Raw genomic sequence first — 16,467 nt, 5'->3', positions numbered from 1 at the left:
GCAGGGTCCTCCAGTCTGTCAGACTTGTGGTAGGAGGCACTAGGGGGAGTGTTGAGCTGGTGGTATAGTGTGCTACCGCTGTGGTAGATTGGGCACATGGTGCGAGACTGTCCTACCCCATCAGATGCAGTCCCAGTGTGTTATCGCTGTGGTAAACCGGGGTATATGGTACGAGACTGCCCTACACCACCAGATGCAGTTCCAACTCCTAGACCATATCGGGGAGGTTACCAGGCACCACGTGGGGGCCACAGAGGAATACGGCTCCAGCCAGGGTGTTCACTTTGATGTCGGGAGAGGCTGAGACGGTAGGTGACGTGGTGACAAGTATGGTGATTATGCTTTCTTTTAAAGTTATTGCATTATTTGATTTATGAGCTATACACTCATTCGTATCTTCGGGGTGTGTTAGATTATGTGGGGCTGAAACACAGTCATTAGATGTGGAATTGTTAGTATCTACACCGACTGGGTCGGTAGTGAGATGTAGTAGGGTGCTCCGAGGTCATCCTGTTGATATTCAAGGAAGGATTTTGTCTGCTGATCTGATAGTACTGGATATGCATGGGTTTGATGTTATATTTGGCATGGATTGGCTAGCAGCTAATTTTGCCAGCATAGATTGCCGCGCACGAGAGGTGATATTTAGATCTCCAGGGGAAGAAGAATTCAAGTTCATAGGGTCACGAGTGCAATCCCCGCCTCAGCTAGTTTCAGCTATTCAGACCAGGAGACTACTACTGAGTGGGTGTCAGGGGTTTGTGGCTGTTGTGAAAGAGATGTTAGAAAATGAGTCGAAACTTGCTAGCACGCCTATAGTGAAGGAGTTTGTAGATGTTTTTCCAGATGAGTTACCAAGCTTGCCACCCGACCGTGAGGTAGATTTTTCTATTGATCTACTTCCCGGTATAGCGCCGATTTCCAAAGTACCTTATCGGATTGCGCCAGTAGAATTGGCAGAATTGAAGAATCAGTTGCAAGATGTAACGACCTGCTCCTTTTTCACATATTTTTTTTTTAAAATGAATTATCATCACATTATACATCCCAGCTCAGCAGGTCACAATCCACCTGGACCCATGGGCACCAGGGATATAACAAAATATACAGCAGAAGCCTACGCAGCAGAAAGTATAAAATCATATACATTTCATCATATTGTGCATAACACATACCAGAGTCACTACAATTACTATCTCACAGTATATACATCTCAAAAATGAAATCTAGGGACAACCTCCCACAAAACCTAACTGTCCCTACCAAAAACTTACCCTTTCAAAGAGGGCAAACAACTGATCTAGATCAGCAGGGCTTTTCCCGCTCTCCTATCAGGGGCTCCTGAAAAATGTATAAGATTTAAGGGTGAGACACCTCTCAGTAAGGGAAATAAACTAATACCAGTGTGTGGCAACATGAGTATTCTGTGTTCTACATATACCATACATAACATATTCAATACTGTTTATCAAATATGGGAAAACATATGCATATCAACACATAGCAGAATATACTGCATTTTCATAAACATATCTCATCTCATACACTAATAATAACATAAAACAATCCTGGTAGGTTAGCTGGCTGTTGTCATGTATTACCCCCACATGACTGGGTTGTGTGGCCCGAAGGCGGGACCTGACAATGGTTGGCCGACCACTGCCAAGTCAAACAGTAGTCTGTAGGTCCGATGGGTCTACCCAGACTGGTCTATACACCAGGGGCGATAACAGCACACTTCTTGAAAATAACCACATCGACCATCCAATCTCACACCACTCCGTACAGCGGCGTTAACACAGATATCATGATCACGAAGACCATGGACACATAGCAACGGTACCATGCAAGTGCTAGCCTAGACCAAGCCAATCAGGTTCTGATATCATATACATATACTAAAACCGTGATACATAAATATCTCATATCATTTATTTTCACATCAATCATATCATTTCACATATATACGTGTATCATGAAAATCATCGGCCCGTACGCCGGTATTACACATTTTAACATAGCACGGCCCATACGCCGGCAAATCACATAGCACAGCCCGTACGCTGGCAAACCACATAGCACGGCCCGTACGCCGGCAAATCACATAGCACAGCCCGTACGCTGGCAAATCACATAGCACGGCCCATACGCCAGCAAATCTCATCCACATAGCACGACCCATACGCTGGCAAATCACATATACATATAAAAATATCTCGGCCCGTACGCCGGTTTTCCATCATAGAAATCCATATCGTCCCCATTCCCAAAAAAAACAGTATTTCACAACATTTTTATACTCATGCCACACTAAATAAATTTTTCTACGTATTCAACATATAATCATTTAAACAGTATTTTCCAAATATAAATCATATATATAAATATATTTATTTTTCCTGAAACCAGATGCTATATATATATACATACATTTTCTCAAAACAAAACTAGCTTAGTTTATCCCCTTACCTGATTCCTGAAAAGCCCCTAAGAAAATCTTCCCCGTACCCACAAGGTTCTCAACTCAACACCCTGAAAATGAAAACTCGCAGAATTAAAGTTTAGTATTTTCGTACGTACAATATTTTTTATAACTACCACTAAGTCAAATTTGACTTAAAAAGTCTTACCTCAACTTAGGGATGATTCCCAACGATCCCAATAAATACCCTGGAACTGAAAATTTTCAGTATTAAAGTTCAATATTTTTACGCGTATATCACTTTCTTCAACTGTCAAAAATCCAAATATTGAATATAAAGCCTTACCTTGGATTTGGGATGAAATCCAACTTTGTTTCCTTGACGATCCATTCCAGCAGACTTGTAGAGAACTTTGCCAGGAGCGTCGTGGTGGCTTCGGTTTGTCGATCCGGCGTAAAACTAGCCCGAAATCGAAGAGAGAGAGAGTCGTAGGAGAGAGAGAGAGAGAGAGAGAGAGCACTTCCAAAAAAAAATATCAAAGTAAGCTTCTTGAAGAAGCTTTCCATTTCCTATATATAATAATAAACCTTAAATAAAGTAAAGCTTCTTTAAGAAGCTTTCATACTTTATATATATATATATATATATACACACACACACACACACATATATATATACATACATGCTTTAATATTTATATATATATATTTATATATATTTGTTCCTTATCATACTATTCATTTTACTTGTTAATTTAATTAATTAATTTTATTTTATTATTATTATTTTTTTTTTAATTTTATTATTTTTTTTTTCCGGTTACTACACAAGATCTGCTTGATAAGGGCTTCATACGGCCCAGTGTATCTCCGTGGGGAGCTCCAATTTTATTTGTGAAGAAGAAAGATGGGACTATGAGGATGTGTATAGACTACAATCATCAAGAACAAATATCCTCTACCTCGTATTGATGATTGGTTTGATCAGCTCCAGGGTACACGGGTGTATTCGAAGATTGACCTCAGATCTGGCTACCATCAAGTGAAGGTAAAAGCAGAAGACGTCTCGAAGACGGCCTTCAGGACCAGGTACGGACATTACGAGTTTCTTGTTATGCCGTTTGGTTTGACGAATGCTCTTACTATATTTACGGACTTGATGAACAGAGTCCTCCACCGATACCTAGACCAGTTTGTTGTTGTGTTTATTGATGATGTACTGGTCTATTCGAGGGGTTATAAGGAGCATGAGACGCACCTGAGGCAAGTTTTGCAGACACTTCGGGAAAAGAAGTTGTATGCCAAATTCAGTAAATGTGAATTTTGGCTTGAGAGAGTCGTGTTCCTGGGGCATGTTATATCTAGAGATGGTATCTCTGTGGATCCTAGTAAGATTGAGGTGGTAGTGAATTGGGCTAGACCAAGAAACGTCCAGGAGATCAAGAGTTTCTTGGGGCTAGCTGGCTATTGTCGCCATTTCGTTGAGGGATTCTCAGCTTTGTCAAGGTGCTTGACACGACTAACGAGGAAGAATGTCAGATTTGAGTGGGATGACAGCCATGAGCAGAGTTTTCAGGAGCTGAAGCAGAGATTAGTCACAACACCAGTATTGGTTATCCCAGCAGGAGGTGAGGGGTATATCATATACAGTGATGCGTCCTTGAAGGGACTTGGCTGTGTATTGATGCAACACGGCAGGGTAGTTGCATATGCATCCCAACAGTTGAAAGAATATGAGAAGAACTACCCTACCCACGATCTTGAGTTGGCTGCAGTAGTACATGCGTTGAAAATTTGGAGACATTACCTGTACGGCGAGCAGTGCGAGATCTTCTTCGACTATAAAAGTTTGAAGTATTTCTTTACGTAGAAAGAACTGAATATGACGCAGAGAAGATGGTTGGAATTGATTAAAGATTTTGATTGTGCCATCAGTTATCACCCATGGAAAGCAAATGTGGTAGCTGATGCATTGAGCAGGAAATCCAGGGAGCCAGTGTTGGCGGCTATGGGGACCCAGCATCCGATCATGATGGATCTGGAGAGACTCGGCATAGAGTTGGTAGAGAGTGATCTTCCAGTGTGTATTGCCAGCTTTGTGGTACAGTCTACTCTGCAAGAAAGAATTAAGGCTGCTCAGAAGGAAGATCTAGAGTTAGTGAAGGTGATAGATAGAGTACAGAGTGGGCAGGATGAGGATTTCAGTATTGCAGATGACAGAACTTTGCGGTTCCGGTCCAGATTATGCGTTCCTGCCGATACTGAGATTAGGAAAACCATTCTAGAGAAGGCTTACAGATCCTTGTATACAGTTCATCCTGACAGTATGAAGATGTACAGAGATTTGCGAGAGTCGTACTGGTGGAGTGGTATGAAGAGAGAGATTGCGGAGTATGTAGCCCAGTGTTTGACGTGCCAGCAGGTAAAGGCTAAGCACCAGAGGCCGGCAGGGCAGTTGCAGCCGTTATTTATCCTGGAGTGGAACTGGGATCATATATCCATGGACTTTGTGTCAGGATTGCCGACGGCGTTGCATGGCCAGAATGCCATCTGGGTGATTGTGGATTGATTGACGAAGACAGCCCATTTTATACCTATCAAGATCAGCTAATCCCTCAGCCGTTTAGCAGAGATTTACATTCAGGAGATAGTTCGTTCTCATGGAGTGCCAATATCGATTGTGTCAGATCGAGACCCGCGATTTACATCCCGATTTTGGAGGAGTTTGCAAGAAGTTATAGGGTCTCAGTTATCATTTAGCACGGCATTCCATCCACAGTCAGATGGGCAGACTAAGAGGACGATACAGATACTTGAGGACATGCTTCGTGCGTGTGTATTGGACTTTGGGGGTAGTTGAACTCAGTTCATGCCATTGGTAGAGTTCACGTATAATAATAGTTACCAGTCTAGCATTGGCATGGCACCGTTTGAGGCTTTATATGGTAGGAGATGCCGTTCTCCTTTGTTTTTGGATGAAGTGGGTGAGCGGCGAGTAGTGGGGCCAGAGCTTGTGCAGCAAGCGCGTGATAAAGTTCGGCTTATCAGGTACAGGATCAGTACAGCATAGAGCCGACAGAAGAGTTATGTCGACAATCGCTGCAAGAATTTGGAGTTTGATATGGGGGACCACGTATTTTTGAAGATAGCTCCGTTGAAAGGAGTTATAAGATTTGGTAGGAAGGGTAAACTTAGCCCTAGGTTCATTGGTCCGTTTGAGATTTTAGAGAAAGTGGGACCGATGGCCTACAGGCTCGCTTTACCAGCTTCATTATCCAGAATTCACGACGTATTCCACGTATCGATGTTGAGGAAATACGTCCCAGATCTTTCTCATATTATCAGTTATGATGAGTTGGAGCTTAGCGATTCACTGGGGTATGAGGAGGTACCAGTACGTATTCTGGATAGGAAAGTACAGGAGCTACGTAACAAAAAGATTCCTCAAGTAAAAGTTTTGTGGAGGAATCATGCGGTAGAAGAGGCTTCTTGGGAGTTCAAGGAGCAGATGAGACAGAGGTATCCGCAACTATTTCAGTAAGTCTAAATATGATTAGAAAATGTGAGTAAATATATAGATTTTCTTTTACAGGTACGTGTATGGTTTTAGTAGTGTAGTATTTTGTTTTGGGAGGAGTTTTCTTTTGATATGTGTAATCTCCCAAGACATGAGTTGTAACCATGGTATTCCTCTGCCATAAGTGAGGGTGAGTAATAAAATGAGTAGACCCTTTTTCCTTATTAAGGGATGACGATATATGTGAACGATAAATTTCGAGGATGAAATTTTTATAAGGAGGGGAGGATGTAACGACCCGAATTTTTAAATGGAATTTAAATAATAAAGAGAGAGGGAAATAGAAACAGAAACGGAAGGAGGCCGTAGGCTTCGTCAACGAACGCTCTCGACATTGCATTTTGGAAGGAAAAGAAAAGGGAATGGAAACAAATAAAATAAAGAAGGAAGCTGCCAAGCTTCGTCGACGAACACAGGGATTCATCGACGAAGGCTTAAGAGAATTCGTCGACGAACACAGGGCTTCGTCGACAAGAAAATACCGAGAAGGGTTCTGAGGTAGCCTGAATTTCATCGACGAATACAGGGTCTTGTCGACGAAATTTATGAAGAACTCATCGACGAAGATTGGACTTGTCGACGAGTTCCGCCGCCTATAAATATGAAAAATCCGATTTTAAATTCATTTTTAAGTTTCCTCTCTCTCTCCTCTCTCTCCTCTTCGGCTCTCTCACTCTCTCTCTCCGATTTTGGGCTAGTTTTACGCCAGATCGAAGATCTGAGGCTACCACGATGCTCCTGGCGAAGTTCTCTACAAGTTTGTCGGAGCGGATCGTCGGGAAAACAATGTTGGAAATCATCCTAAAGTTGAGGTAAAACTTTTTAAGCCAAATTAGACTTTGAAGTAGTTATAGAAATTGACGTACGCATGAAAATACTGAACTTTAATTCTAGGATTTTTCATTTTTAGGGTATTGAGTTAGGAACCCTGTGAGTGTGGGGCAATTTTATTAGGGGCTTTTCAGGAATCAGGTAAGGGGATAAACTAAGCTAGTACTGTTTTGGAAAATGCTTATAAATATATATAGTTATCATTTGATTTATGGAAAATGTATATGTTTATATATACGTATGTTTTATATTTGCAAAATACTGTGAAAATGATCGTATGTTGAGTATGTGGAAAATCTACTGTGTGGCATGAGTAAAAATATTGTGAAATGTTGTTTTCTGGGAATGTGGATTTTTATGAGGGAAAAATCGGTATACAGGCCGAGATGTTTTTATACATATATATATATATATATATATATGTGTGTGTGTGTGTGTGTGTGTGTGTGTGTGGATATGTTTGCCGGCGTACGGGCCGTCCTATGTGATTTGCCGGCGTACGGGCCGTGCTATGTGATTTTTCGGTGTACGGGCCGTACTATGTGGTTTGCCGGCGTACAGGCCGTGCTATGTGATTTGCCAACGTACGGGCCATGCTATGTTAAAATGAGAAATACCGGCGTATGGGCCGATGATTTTTATGATACATGTATATATGTGAAATGATACGATTGATGTGAAAATAAATGAAATGAGATATTTATGTATCACGGTTTCAGTATATGTATATGATATTAGAACCTGGTTGGCTTGGTTTAGGCTAGCACTTGCACGGTACCGTTGCTATGTGTCCATGGTCCTCGTGATCATGATATCTGTGTTAACGCCGCTATACGGAGTGGTGTGAGATTGGATGGTCGATGTGGTTATGTTCGAGGAGTGTGCTGTTATCGCCCCTGGTGTACGGACCAGTCTGGGTAGACCCATTGGACCTACAGACTAGACTATCGACTTGGTAGTGGTCGGCCAACCATTGTTAGGTCCCGCCTTCGGGTCACACAACCCAACCATGTGGGGGTAATACATGACAATAACCAGTTAACCCACCAGGACGATTTTTATGTTGTTATTATTATGACATGAGTTGAGATATGTTATGAAAATGCAGTATGTTCTGCTTTGTTGAGATATATATATATATATATATATATATATATATATATATATATATATATATATATATATATATGTGTGTGTGTGTGTGTGTGTGTGTGTGTGTGTGTGTTTTCCCATATTTGATGAAACAGTACTGAATGTGTTATATATGATATATGTTGAACACGAATTACTCATGTTACCACACACTAGTATTAGTTTATTTCCCTTACTGAGAGATGTCTCACCCCTAAATTTTATTAACTTTTAAGGAGCCCCGGATAGGAAAGTGGGAAAAGCCCCGCAGAAGTAGTGTTGTTTATCTGCCCTCTGCAAAGGGTAAGTTTTTGGTAGGGACAGTTAGGTTTTGTGAGAATTGTCCCTAAATTCCATTTTTGAGATTTATATACTGTGAGATAGTGATAGTAGTAACTCTGATATGTGTTATGCACATTATGATGAGACGTATGTGATTTTATATTTTCTGCTACGTAAATTTCTGCTGTATGTTCTGTTATATCCCTGGTACCCACGGGTCCAGGTGGATTGTGACCTGCTGAGCTGGTATGTGTGATGTGTGGATTTGGTTTGATGTTATAAATATATATATATATATATGTGTGTGTGTGTGTGTGTGTGTGTGTGTGTGTGTGTGTGTGTGTGTGAAAAATGAGCAGATCGTTACACTATACGTATGAATGAACAATTCGTGAGATAAGAAAAATATTTCAAATTAGATTTGCGAGGTTCTAAATTTTTTATTTTTGAATCAAAATAATTATTTTTGGCCTCCTTTGATCTTTTCAAAATTCATATAATTAGCGCCATATAGATATTTGTATAATTCTTAATTAGAATATGGCTATAGAAGTGCATTAAACTTTTATTTTTATAAAAAATGTTGTAGTATATGGCTCATACCAAGTGGAACGTGTACAGAGAAAGTAAACTGACATCAGAAGTGGAGCAGAGCGGAACGATGACATTGACCTTTTGAGTTTGTAATTTATTGTTTTATTAGCTAAGATGATTAATAGGTTTGGGGTATGGGGGCAAAGCTCCCGCAGTGCGGTACAAGGGTATTTGAGGAATTTTTTAATACCTCTACAGTTAGGATTAGTATAAATGCATATGACGTAACCCTACTTTCAACAATAATGAAATTCTGCTGTTGCTCGCTCCTGTGGATGTAAGCATATTGCCGAACCACGTTAAATTTGTGTTTTTTTCCTACTTTATTTGTAAGAACCCAAATCGTGATAATGGGTTTATATATATAAAGAGAGGGACATTTTGGTAAAAGAGCAAATTCTTCGACGAAGCCGGATTTCATCGACGAAGCCTTTGTTCTTCTCGTCGATGAAATTCAAAGACTTGTCGACGAGGAGAAGCCAAGGGGTCTCGAAAAAATCGGAGATCCCAGATTCATCGACGAGGCCACCAATTCGTCGACGAAGTTTGTGAAAGATTTGTTGACGAGAACACCATTTCGTCGACGAAATTGGGCCAGGTCAAAGGGTTATAAAAGGAAATTTTCATTACTTCTTCATTAAGAAACCTTAATCTTATCTCTCTCTCTCTCTCTCTAAAACCTCTCCCTACTCTCTCTCTCTCTCTAGATTTCTTCGCCGATCGTTGATGGAATCGGAAATCTGAAGTTACCACGAGGATCGTGGAAGGATTCTTTACAACTTCTATGGATCGGATTCAGGTTTCGGAGATTTTCGAGTTTTAGCAGAAAATCGAGGTAAGACTCAGTTTTCATTTCTGATCCGGTAGTTTTGTAGATGATGGTCTTGTGAGTATATTCTGTACCGTGATTTGTAGGTTTTGGAACTCAGTTCGCTGTTTAGGGACCTTGGAGTTTAGGATTTGCTTTTGGGGAAAAAGGTAAGGGGAGCTATGTTTATATTGGTTATTTTTGAAATCGGATTCGGTGGAACCGTGATTCACAATCCTCTGTGTGTTTTGGCTACTCATTTGGGGGGATCTAATGGGGAAAACTATGGGTTTTTGATTATTACAGTTTTGGGAAAAAGGGGGCGACGGGCTGAATCCCGAGTTTTGTTGAAAACCGAGTATATGTGTGATTTATACTGTGATATTGGGATGGTCATGCCTTGACTTGTTTAAACTGTATTTGTTTGAAAAACCATGATTTAAATTACCAAATGGGTGTGGTTTGTTTGGTTATATGAGCATGCATATGTGTGTGATATGTTGAAATGCTAGTAGAAACTGGGTTCCGAAATTGTTCCAGGTACTGAGAGTGTCCAACTCTATATTCGAGGGTGTGTGTTTATCGCCTACCATGTAGGCAAGAGTGTCCGGCTCTATATCCGAGGGCGTGAGCCTATTCCGGCAGATCAAGCCAAAGGGTGTGGATCCACCAGTTAGCGTCGGTACAATGCAATGGGAGTCGGGGTCTAGCCATGTGTCGGTGGCGTCGTGCTTCGAGGTTTGGCCGGGCCAATGCCGGATTGTCACGGACCGACTTTGGGCCGAAGGGTGTGACGACACCGGGATTGCTGATCATGTGTTGTGTGTGTGTGTATGCACTGTGTAAATTAGTGCTGGATTGCATTCAATTGCGTGTATATTGCATCATGATAACACTCAAATGACACACACCAATATAACATGTGTTCTTCCTTACTGAGAGGTGTCTCACCCCTGCTGTACGTACATTTTTACAGGTCCTTCGGGTAACCGGAACTAGCGTCCTGGTGTAGGGAGCGTAGTGGCCGGTGTACCGCGTTTAGCGCTAAGTAAGTGCTAGGATTGTAATTTTGGTGGGTTGCCATTTTGGGATGTGTTGGGCACCCGTTTGTACGTTTTGATAGAGCATTGTGTCTGCTCTTGTATAGACTCTGGTATGGTACTGCATATGTATGTATGGTTTTTTCGCTGTGTATATGATTGTATTTGAATGTGTTTAGGATGCCTGGAAACCCCCACGGGGTCGGACCCTCATCCTTTATACTATATTTATGATGATTTGTATGATACAAGGACAAGTTAGGTTACATTTTCACCCCTGGGTCCCATTTCGGGGTTCGAGGCGTGACATTATTTATCTATATATATTTTCGTATTATTCATCATAATTGTCGCATGTTTCACATAAAAAAAAAATGGACAGACCAATAAAATATTTCATTTTCATTCCTTTTTCACCTATTAAAAGCACAAGATTAAAGTTTAAAATTATAATTTATTGTGTTAATTCGCATGCTTGAACTGCTAAATTCAGGAATTATTAATTAATTTCAACTTAACCTCGTTCGGGTCGTAGGGAGAACAAATTTGGTTCACCCCGAGCAAGGGTTTTGGGAAGGGTAAAAAAAAATTTAATTAATTTCAACTTTAATAATGCAGGATCTTCTATTCAATTAATAATATAATTTCAAAACATTGAAATTGAAAAAGTCTCATTCAAATTCATTTGATCATGAGTACATATGTAGAATCTTTAATTAATTATGTTTAGCATGTATTAATTATGCACCTTTTACTTTTAGAATTCAAAAAAAAATTACTTTAAAGTCAAATTAAATGAGATATGTATTTTTTAAATTCTTTCATTTATTAATATTTTTATTTTATTTATTTAATTTTGACTGGGGGAGACTTGCCAACCTACCACATTAAAGAGAATTAATTAATTTGAGTCTTCTTTGGGTAATGATACATTTTATTAAAAAAATAAAATAAAATAAGCGTACATCTTTGGAATTAGGCAACTCTACTATCCTTCCTATAATTCCAACGCTGCGTTTGGAAATATAAATTTTGAACATTAGATTTGGACAAATTTCAATACAGTTTTGTATAACATTTTATCAAAATTCAATACAGATTCGAACTCAAAGTCTCCAAACATAGGGTAAGGTTGTGTTTGGGAGTATGAATTTTAAGCATTAGATTTGGGTTTGGATAAATTTGATTATGCTTTTGTATTAAATTTTTATCAAAATCCTCTACAAATCTAAATCCCCGGTCTCTCCAAATATAGGGTACCGCTGCATTTGGGAACATGAATTTTAAGTTTTGGATTTGGATTTGAATGAATTTGGACAAATTTTAATATAATTTTGTATTATATTTTATTAAAATCTAATATAAATCCAAACCTAATGGCTCTCCAAACATAGGATAACGTTACATTTGGGAGTATGAATTTTAAATATGAATTTTTATTTGGATAAATTTGAATATAATTTTATATTATATTTTATCAAAATCCTATACAAATCTAAGTCTAAGATCTCTTCGGAAGATAGGGAGATTTTTCAAAACTTCAGCTTCTTGCGTGGGAGGCGATGGAACTCTCCGCTCGTCACCTGAACAGCCGTACAATAATAAAAAATAATTTTTATTGAAAAAATATATTTAAGAGCAGTTTTTTATTTTTGAAAATCAAAATTCATAATTTCCACTAGAAAAAACAGTTTGTATTCTTCAAATGAATTTCATTTTCAGCTGCAGCCTGCCTGGAGACTAGAGTGTGAAAAAGAAGAAGAATAATAAAAAGGAAGTGGGCAGCCCTGCCCCTGGGCACTGGGTCAATGCCTGAATTCAGATTTCAAAGACTTAATTATTTGTAGGGACTCCCGTGAAGAATTGGGCAGTCATGTCCTTGTGGGGGGCACCACAACCCCATGTCACCCTTTCCCCTGACACTACGCTACCCCTCTCTCTCTCTCTCTCACACACACACACACACACATACATATATTATTTAAAAAAAAACAAATATAAATATATATTTTTTCTCTATACCAAATAATACTAAAAATAAAAAAAATTTCTAATATAATTAAAAATTAATAAAAATCAAATATTAGTGATGATTAAAGTTAAAATTTTATTCATTAATTTTATATATTTTTTGTTTTCTTTCTTATTTTATTTGATAATCATCCTATCCCTCGCATTTTTCAAATTCCAAACAGGGTCTTAAGGAATCGATATTTTTCATTATCAAGTTGATTTGTAAGATTAATGTCCTCGTCTATTTTTTATGTTTTGTTAATTATTCTAATGTTAAGTTAGTTAGTGTTTATATACTATTTATAATTGTCAATTATAGGCACACACAAAATAGTAGTCATGTTCATTTAACGTTTCTTTGTATACTTTTCTTTTTACACTTTTATAAGAGGTGCATCAATGGACGGACGACTTTTACCCCTCCAAGTTTGTTATCATACCATAGTATTCAAAGGCGTGCGATTGTGGTTGGAGTCCCCACGTTATAAAAAAAAAAGGGGTCGTTTTTGTAAATTTTGATTGACTAACTTTAATGACTTTCTTAATGTTGGGCAGTCTAGGGCCTTCTCAACCTCAAAAGCTAGCTCATGGGGTGAGGTTTTTACTTACACTTAATAAATGACCACTAGCCCCTTCCACAACTGATGTGGGATGACCCCAACAATCTCTCCCTCGCACATCGGGCTCCAAATCGGTGGCACCACGTACTCGGCATGTCACGCCCTGAACCCGGTAATGGGACCCAGGGGTGAATAAGTAATCTAACATGTCCCTGTATCATACAAAGTACCAATGATACAATAATGAATGAGGGTCCGACCCCTTGGGGTTCCCGTACACCCTATACACATTCACATACAATACAAATAGGCAACAGAAACTGTTTTTTCTATATATACATTGTACCATACCAGAGTTTATATAAAAGGAGTCTAGGCTCCATAATACGAAACATAAACCCGGGTGCCAACCAAAACCCCAAAATGACAACCCGATAAAGTCCTAGTACTTACACAAGTACTATCCGCAGTACACCAACGACTACGCTCCCAACACAAGAACTCTAGTTCCGGTTACTTGAAGGACCTGAAATACATGTACGTATGATAAGAGTGAGACACTTCTCAGTAAGGCAGATCCAGGTTATATCGGTATGTGGCATATGAGTGTTATCATGACATAAAACATACACAGTTCAATGCAATTCCAGTATTCTCAAAAAACAGTTCCAGTATAATGCATATCACGCACACACACATGATCAAGTAACTCGGTGTCGTCACACCCTTCAGCCCGAAGCCGGCCCGCATTACACGGCATCCCCGGCACATGGTGTAGCCCTAGGCTCCCATGACATCGTACCGGTACAATTGGTGGATCCACACCCTTCGGTGATCAACCGATAAGGCTCACGCCCTCGGATATAGAGCCGGACACTTTTTCCAAACATGACAGGTGATATTTCAAACCCTCAGATATAGATCCGGACACTCTTTCACAACCTGGAACAATTCAGAACCCAGTTCGTATTTCATTGCAGCAAAACACAACCATGCATGTTCATATAACCAAACAATCCACACCCATTTGGTAATCTAAACTCAAGATTGTCCAAAGATATACAGTTTAAACAAGTCAAGACATGACCATCCCCATAACATAATATATATCATAATATATTCACGATTTTCCAACAAAACCAGAGATGCAACCCAATGCCCCCTTTTTCTCAAAACTGTAACATAAAAAACCTGTAGTTTTACTCGTTAGATTTCCCCAAATGAGTAACCAAAATACACACAGGACCGTGAACTACAGTTCTACCGAGTCTGATTTTGAAAATAACCGACATAAACAGAATTCTCTTACCTTTCCCCGAAAATCCAAACCCGAACTCTACGGCCCCTAAACCGCGAACCGAGTTCCCAAAACCTATAAACCACAGTACAGAACTACTCACAATTTCATTCCCTACATAACTACTAAAATAAAATTGAAAACCGAGTCTTACCTCAATTTCGAGCCAAAACCCAAAAATACTCGGAATGAAGATCTGTTCCACAAATCTTGTAGAGAATCCTTCCTTGATCCTCGTGGTAACGTCGAATCGACGATTCCAGCCACGTACGACAAAGAAATCTAGAGAGAGAGAGAGAGAGAGAGATTTTTGAGTTCTTAGAGAGAGAGAGAGAGAGAGGATATTTTGATTTCTTAGTTGAGAAGTAATGGAAATAATATTTATAACCCTTTGACTCGGCCAACCTCGTCGACGAGATGGCCTCTTCGTCGAAGAGTAAATGAAGAAGTTCGTCGACGAAGTAGTGGCCTTGTCGACGAGCCTGAGATTTTCGATTTTTCTGAAATCCATCGGCTTCTCCTCGTCAACGAGCTCCTGCATTTCGTCGCTAAACATCATAAGGCCTTCGTCGACGAACTTTGGCTTCGTCGACGAAGCCTGCTCAATTTACAATTCTACCATTCTCTTTATTTATTATTCCATATATCACGCTTTGGGTTCTTACACGGCATCCTAGGAAAAATGTTGAACCATAGTTCTGATACTAGTGTTGGACAGTCCAGGGCCTTCTCAACCCCAAAAGTTAGCTCATGGGGTGAGACTTTCCCTCACACTTAATAACTGACCACCAACCCCTTCCACAACCGATATGGGATAACCCAACACATAATATATCAGTACAAATGTATTTTATATGAAATTATTCGTAAGTGAAGTTGCATAATTTGAAATCAAAATAATGGTTACAAGTGGAATATGTCATTAATTAATGAAAAGATCACCTCACCTATTTCCATCAACCATTTTTTTTTTTTGCTTTTCGATTTAAAATTTCCATTAATTATATATAACGAAAGCTCACTTCCTGTCCAATCAAATGATATCATCAAGGTTTGAAAAATATTCACCAATGTATATTTTTCTTAATACAAAGTCAATCTGATATTGATGCAATATTAATTCATTGGTGATCTCTAGATCAACAAAAAATCTACCCTCGATCAACAATAAATAAAAAAGAAAAGAAAAGACATCATAGGAATTAAGGGTGCTCGTATTGAATATCTAAATTGATTTTTTTATCTGTATGTTGAATAAATAAATGGAGACAAATCAAATTTGATAATCAAGTAGTCACTTGATTAGGTATAGTTAATCAAAAGTTCAGATCGAATATCTGATTTGAACAAAAAATCTCACTTATAAATAAAAAAATTAAATAAACTCCTTCCAATGCACGTATTATTTTAAAATGAAAAAATAGAATTTTGAACATATATTATTTGCACTTATATAATTACATATATTGTGTATCATAAATACGTATATTATAAAGCTCAGCTGATAAATCATAAAAATGAAAACTGAATAAATAAAAAACAAAGTCAAATCTAACCACCCCACCCCAAAAAAAAAAAAAAAAAACGAGTCAAAAGAATGGTATAACCTTAAAAAATAAATATTTAAATTTAACATTTTCAAAACAAAAATAATTCTAAAATATCACTTTCTTGAAAGTAGAATATTATCACTACTTCTTTTTTGCTTATCAGATGTCGAACGAGCTTGAACTACATAATAAGAAATAGTCTTCTCGCATTTTACACTCAATTATTTGTAGTTTATATCCAAGACATTCAACTAGAGCATACACGAGTCAAGTCGAGCTGCACTTTGTCTTATTCAAACTTGTTTATTAAATTTTTAACTAAACTTTGACCGAACTTTAATTTATTGGCTTAAGCTTGTTTA

Source organism: Malania oleifera, chromosome 7, assembly GCF_029873635.1.
Source record: "Malania oleifera isolate guangnan ecotype guangnan chromosome 7, ASM2987363v1, whole genome shotgun sequence".
NCBI classification, from domain to species: domain Eukaryota; kingdom Viridiplantae; phylum Streptophyta; class Magnoliopsida; order Santalales; family Ximeniaceae; genus Malania; species Malania oleifera.
Note: the sequence above shows the minus strand (reverse complement) of the source record.